Genomic DNA, 6956 nt, shown 5'->3' with positions numbered 1-6956 from the left:
GGAAATTTCACCTTGCTTCTGTTTTTGTTTTATTGTTTTTTTTTTTTTGATTTTTAATATTTTTATTACATATTTTCCTCAATTACATTTCCAATGCTATCCCAAAAGTCCCCCATAGCGCCCCCCACTTCCCTACCCACCCATTCCCATTCTTTTGGCCCTGGCATTCCCCTATATTGGGGCATATAAAGTTTGCAAGTCCAATGGGCCTCTCTTTCCATTGATGGCCGACTAGGCCATCTTTCGATACATATGCAGCTAGAGACAAGAGCTCCGGGGTTCTGGTTAGTACATCATGTTGTTCCAACAATAGGGTTGCAGATCCCTTTAGCTCCTTGGGTACTTTCTCTAGCTTCTCCATTGGGAGCCCTGTGATACATCCAATAGCTGACTGTGAACATCCACTCCTGTGTTTGCTAGGCCCCGGCATCGTCTCACAAGAGACAGCTATATTTGGGTCCTTTCAGCAAAATCTTGCTAGTGTATGCAATGGTGTCAGCGTTTAGAAGCTGATTATGGGATGGATCCCTGGATATGGCAGTCTCTAAATGGTCCATCCTTTCATCACAGCTACGAACTTTGTCTCTGTAACTCCTTCCCTGGGTGTTTTGTTCCCAATTCTAAGAAGGTGCACAGTGTCCACACTTTGGTCTTCATTCTTCTTGAGTTTCATGCGTTTATCAAATTGTATCTTATATCTTGGGTATCCTAAGTTTTGGTCTAATATCCACTTATCAGTGAATACATATTGTGTGAGTTCTTTTGTGATTGTGTTATTTCACTCAAGATGATGCCCTCCAGGTCCATCCATTTGGCTAGGAATTTCATAAATTCATTCTTTTTAATAGCTGAGTAGTACTCCATTGTGTAAATGTACCATAATTTCTGTATCCATTCCTCTGTTGAGGGACATCTGGGTTCTTTCCAGCTTCTGGCTATTATAAATAGGGCTGCTATGAACATAGTGGAGCATGTGTCCTTTTTACCGGTTGGGACATCTTCTGGATATATGCCCAGGAGAGGTATTGCTGGGTCCTCCGGTAGTACTATGTCCAATTTTCTGAGGAACCGCCAGACTGATTTCCAGAGTGGTTGTACAAGCTTGCAATCCCACCAACAATGGAGGAGTGTTCCTCTTTCTCCACATCCTCGCCAGCATCTGCTGTCACCTGAATTTTTGATCTTAGCCATTCTGACTGGTGTGAGGTGGAATCTCAGGATTGTTTTGATTTGCATTTCCCTGATGATTAAGGATGTTGAACATTTTTTCAGGTGTTTCTCTGCCATTCGGTATTCCTCAGGTGAGAATTCTTTGTTCAGTTCTGAGCCCCATTTTTTAATGGGGTTATTTGACTTTCTGGAGTCCACCTTCTTGAGTTCTTTATATATATTGGATATTAGTCCCTTATCTGATTTAGGATAGGTGAAGATCCTTTCCCAATCTGTTGGTGGAAATCCAGGACACGATGAGAAGACCAAACCTACGGATAATAGAAGTGGATGAGAATGAAGATTTTCAACTCAAAGGACCAGCAAACATCTTCAACAAAATTATAGAAGAAAACTTCCCAAACCTAAAGAAAGAGATGCCCATGAACATAAAAGAAGCCTACAGAACTCCAAATAGACTTGACCAGGAAAGAAATACTTCCCGACACATAATAATCAGAACAACAAATGCACTAAATAAAGATAGAATACTAAAAGCAGTAAGAGAAAAAGGCCAAGTAACATATAAAGGCAAGCCTATCAGAATTACACCAGATTTTTCACCAGAGACTATGAAAGCCAGAAGATCCTGGACAGATGTTATACAGACACTAAAAGAACACAAATTCCAGCCAAGGCTACTATACCCAGCCAAACTCTCAATTAACATAGATGGAGAAACCAAAGTATTCCACGACAAAACCAAATTCACACATTATCTCTCCACGAATCCAGCCCTTCAAAGGATAATAACAGAAAAAAACCAATACAAGGACGGGAACCACGCCCTAGAAACAACAAGAGGTAATCCCTCAACAAACCTAAAAGAAGACAGCCACAAGAACAGAATGCCAACTTTAACAACAAAAATAACAGGAAACAACAATTACTTTTCCTTAATATCTCTTAATATCAATGGACTCAACTCCCCGATAAAAAGACATAGACTAACAAACTGGCTACACAAACAAGACCCAACATTTTGCTGCTTACAGGAAACACATCTCAGAGAAAAGGATAGACACTACCTCAGAATGAAAGGCTGGAAAACAATTTTCCAAGCAAATGGCATGAAGAAACAAGCTGGAGTAGCCATTCTAATATCTGATAAGATTGACTTCCAACCCAAAGTCATTAAAATAGAGAGGGAGGGACACTTTTTACTTATCAAAGGTAAAATCCTCCAAGAGGAAATATGAATCCTGAATATCTATGCTCCAAATACAAAGGCAGCCACATTCATTAAAGAAACTTTAGTAAATCTCAAAGCACACATTGCACCTCATACAATAATAGTGGGAGACTTCAACACACCACTTTCACCAATGGACAGATCATGGAAACAGAATCAAAACAGGGACACAGTGAAACTAACAGAAATTATGAATCAAATGGATCTGGCAGATATCTACAGAACATTCTATCCTAAAACAAAAGGATATATCTTCTTCTCAGCACCTCATGGTACCTTCTCCAAAATTGACCACATAATTGGTCACAAAGCAGGCCTCAACAGATACAAAAATATTGAAATTGTCCCATGCATCCTATCAGATCACCATGGACTAAGGCTGATCTTCAATAACAAAATAAATAATAGAAAGCCAACCTTCACGTGGAAACTGAACAACACTCTTCTCAATGATACCTTGGTCAAGGAAGGAATAAAGAAAGAAATTAAGGACTTTTTAGAGTTCAATGAAAATGAAGCCACAACATACCCAAACTTATGGGACTCAATGAAAGCATTTCTAAGAGGAAAACTCATAGCTCTGAGTGCCTCCAAAAGGAAACTAGAGAGAGCACACATTAGCAGCTTGACAACACACCTAAAAGCACTAGAACAAAAGGAAGCAAATTCACCCAAGAGGAGTAGACGGCAGGAAATAATCAAACTCAGGGGTGAAATCAACCAAGTGGAAACAAGAAAAACTATTCAAAGAATCAACCAATCAAGGAGCTGGTTCTTTGAGAAAATCAACAAGATAGATAAACCCTTAGCCAGACTCACTAGAGGGCACAGGGAAAGCATCCTAATTAACAAAATCAGAAATGAAAAAGAAGACATAACAACAGATCCTGAAGACATCCAAAACACCATCAGATCATTCTACCAAAGGCTATACTCAACAAAACTGGAGAACCTGGATGAAATGGAGAAGTTCCTAGACAGATACCAGGTACCAAAGTTGAATCAAGATCAGGTTAATGATCTAAACAGGCCTATATCCCCCAAAGAAATAGAAGCAGTCATTAATAGTCTCCCAACCAAAAAAAGCCCAGGACCAGATGGGTTTAGTGCAGAGTTCTATCAGACCTTCAAAGAAGATCTAATCCCAGTTCTTCACAAACTATTCCACAAAATAGAAACAGAAGGTACTCTACCCAACTCATTCTATGAAGCCACAATTACTCTGATACCTAAACCACAAAATATCACTTTTTGCAGATGATATGATAGTATATATAAGTGACCCTAAAAATTCCACCAGAGAACTCCTAAACCTCATAAACAACTTCAGTGAAGCAGCTGGATATAAAAGAACTCAAACAAGTCAATGGCCTTTCTCTACACGAAGAATAAACAGGCTGAGAAAGAAATTAGGGAAACAACACCCTTCTCAATAGTCACAAATAATATAAAATACCTTCGCGTGACTCTAAGGAAATGAAAGATCTGTATGATAGGAACTTCAAGTCTCTGAAGAAAGAAATTAAAGATCTCAGAAGATGGAAAGATCTCCCATGTTCATGGATTGGCAGGATCAACATTGTAAAAATGGCTATCTTGCCAAAAGCAATCTACAGATTCAATGCAATCCCCATCATATTTTGAACTCAATTCTTCAACAAATTAGAAAGAGTAATCTGCAGATTCATCTGGAATAACAAAAAACCTAGGATAGCAAAAACTCTTCTCAAGGATAAAAGTACCTCTGGCAGAATCACCATGCCTGACCTAAAGCTTTACTAGAGAGCTATTGTGATATAAACTGCATTGTACTTCTATAGTGACAGACAAGTAGACCAATGGAATAAAATTGAAGACCCAGAAATGAACCCACACAGCTATGGTCACTTGATCTTGGACAAGTGAGCTAAAACCATCGAGTGGAAAAAATACAGCCTTTCAAACAAGTGGTGCTGGCACAACTGGTGGTTGTCATGTAGAAGAATGTGAATTTATACATTCCTATCTACTTTACTAAAGTCAAATTTAAGTGGATCAAGGAACTCCACATAAAACCAGAGACACTGAAACTTATAGAGGAGAAAGTGGGGAAAATCCTTGAATATATGGGCACAAGGGAAAATTTCTGAATAGAACAGCAATGACTTCTGCTGTAAGATTGAGAATTGACAAATGGGAACTCAAGAAACTGCAAAGCTTCTGTAAGGGAAAAGACACCTTCAATAAGACAAAAAGGCCACCAACTGATTGGGAAAGAATCTTTACCTATCCTAAATCAGATAGGGGATTAATATCATACAGATATAAAGAACTCAAGAAGGTGGACTCCAGAAAATCAAAAACCCACCATTAAAAATGGGGCTCAGAGCTAAACAAAGAATTCTCACCTGAGGAATACCGAATGGCTGAGAAGCATCTGAAAAAATGTTCAGCATCCTTAATCATCAGAGAAATGCAAATCAAAACAACCCTGAGATTCCATATCACACCAGTCAGAATGGATAAGATAAAAAATTCTGGTGACAGCAGATGCTGGCGAGGATGTGGAGAAAGAGGAACACTCCTCCATTGTTGGTGGGATTGCAAGCTTGTACAACCACTCTGGAAATCAGTCTGGCAGTTCCTCAGAAAACTCGGCATAGTACTACTGGAGGATCCAGCAATACCACTTCTGGGCATATATCCAGAAAATGTTCCAACTGGTAAGAAGGACACATGTTCCACTATGTTCATAGCAGCCTTCTTAATAATAGCCAGAAGCTGGAAAGAACCCAGATGCCCCTCAACAGAGAAATGGATACAGAAACTGTGGTACGTTTACAAAACGGAGTACTACTCAGCTATTAAAAAGAATGAATTTATGAAAGTCCTAGGCAAATGGTTGGACCTGGAGGGCATCATCGTGAGGGAGGTAACACAATCATAAAAGAACTCAAATGATATGTACTCACTGATAATTGGATATTAGGCCAGAAACTTAGTATACCCTAGATATAAGGTACAATTTGCAAAATCCATGAAACTGAAGAAGAATGAAGACCAAAGTGTGGACACTTTGCCCCTTCTTAGATTTGGGGGTTAAACACACATGGAAGGAGGTACAGAGACAAAGTATGGAGCTGACACAAAAGGATGGACCATCTAGAGACTGCCATATCCAGGGATCCTTCCCATAATCAGCCTCCAAACGCTGACACCATTGCATTCACTAGCAATAGTTTGCTGAAAGGACCCTGATATTCCTGTCTCTTGTGAGACTATGCCAGGTCCTAGCAAACACATAAGTGAATGCTCACAGTCAGCTATGGGATGGATCACAGGGCTCCCAATGGAGGAGCTAGAGAAAGTATTCAAGGAGCTAAAGGGACCTGCAACCCTATAGGTTCAACAACATTATGAACTAACCAGTACCTTGGAGATCTTGACTCAAGCTGAACATGTATCAAAAATGGCATAATAGGCCTTCACTGGAAAGACAGACCCATTGGACATGCAAACTTTATATGCCCTAGTACAGGGGAACGCCAGGGCAAAACAGTGGGAGTGGATGGGTAAGGGAGTGGGGGGGAGGGTATCGGGGACTTTTGGGATAGCATTGGAAATGTAATTGAGGAAAATACCTAATAAAATTATTTAAAAAAAAAAATTCCAGACCCTTAGAATACCGAAAATACAATTTGAAAAACACATGAATCTCAAGAAGGAAGTCCAAATGTGGATACTTCCTTCCTTCTTTGAATGAGGAACAAAATACTCATGGAAGGAGTTACAGAGTGAAATTTCAGAGCATAGCCTGAAGGAATGACCAAGCAGAGACTGCCCCACTTGGGGATCAACCCCATAAACAGCTACCAAACCCAGACACTAGGCAGATGCCAACAGGAGTCTGCTGACAAGAATCTGATATAGCTGTCTCCTGCAAGGCTCTGCCAGTGCCTGGCAAATACAGAAGTGAATGTTCATAGTTGTCCATCAGTCAGAGCACAAGGTCCCCAATGAATGAGCCAGAAAAATACCCAGGGAGCAAAGGGAACTGAAGCCTCATAGAAAAAACATCAATATGAACTAACCAGTACACTCAGAGCTCCTTGTAACTATACCACCAACCAAAGAAAACACATGGTGGAACTTGTGGCTCTAGCTATATTTGTAGCAGAGGATGGCCTAGTCTGTCATCAATGGGAGGAGAGTCCCTTGGTTCTGCGAAGACTCTATGCCCCAATATAGGGGAATGCCAGGACCAGTAATGGGAATGGGTGGGCTGGGGAGCAGGGGGAGGGGTAGGAGATAGGGGATTTTTGGAGGGGAAACTAGGAAAGGGGGTAACATTTGAAATGTAAATAGAGAAAATATCTAATAAATATAATATCAAAAAGAGAAAAGAAAAGAAAAGGAAAGAATAAAGAAAAGGAAAGAAAAGAAAAGAAAAGAAAAGAAAAGAAAAGAAAAGAAAAGAAAAGAAAAGAAAAGAAAAGCCAGTCCTTCTCCCTCACTCTTGCTCAGGGGTCCCCAGTTCAGAGTAAGAGGAACTTCCTCTTTAGGCTATAGCTCATGG

Source organism: Mus caroli, unplaced genomic scaffold (assembly GCF_978045245.1).
Source record: "Mus caroli unplaced genomic scaffold, Mus_caroli_1 scaffold_4, whole genome shotgun sequence".
NCBI classification, from domain to species: Eukaryota; Metazoa; Chordata; class Mammalia; order Rodentia; family Muridae; genus Mus; species Mus caroli.
Note: the sequence above shows the minus strand (reverse complement) of the source record.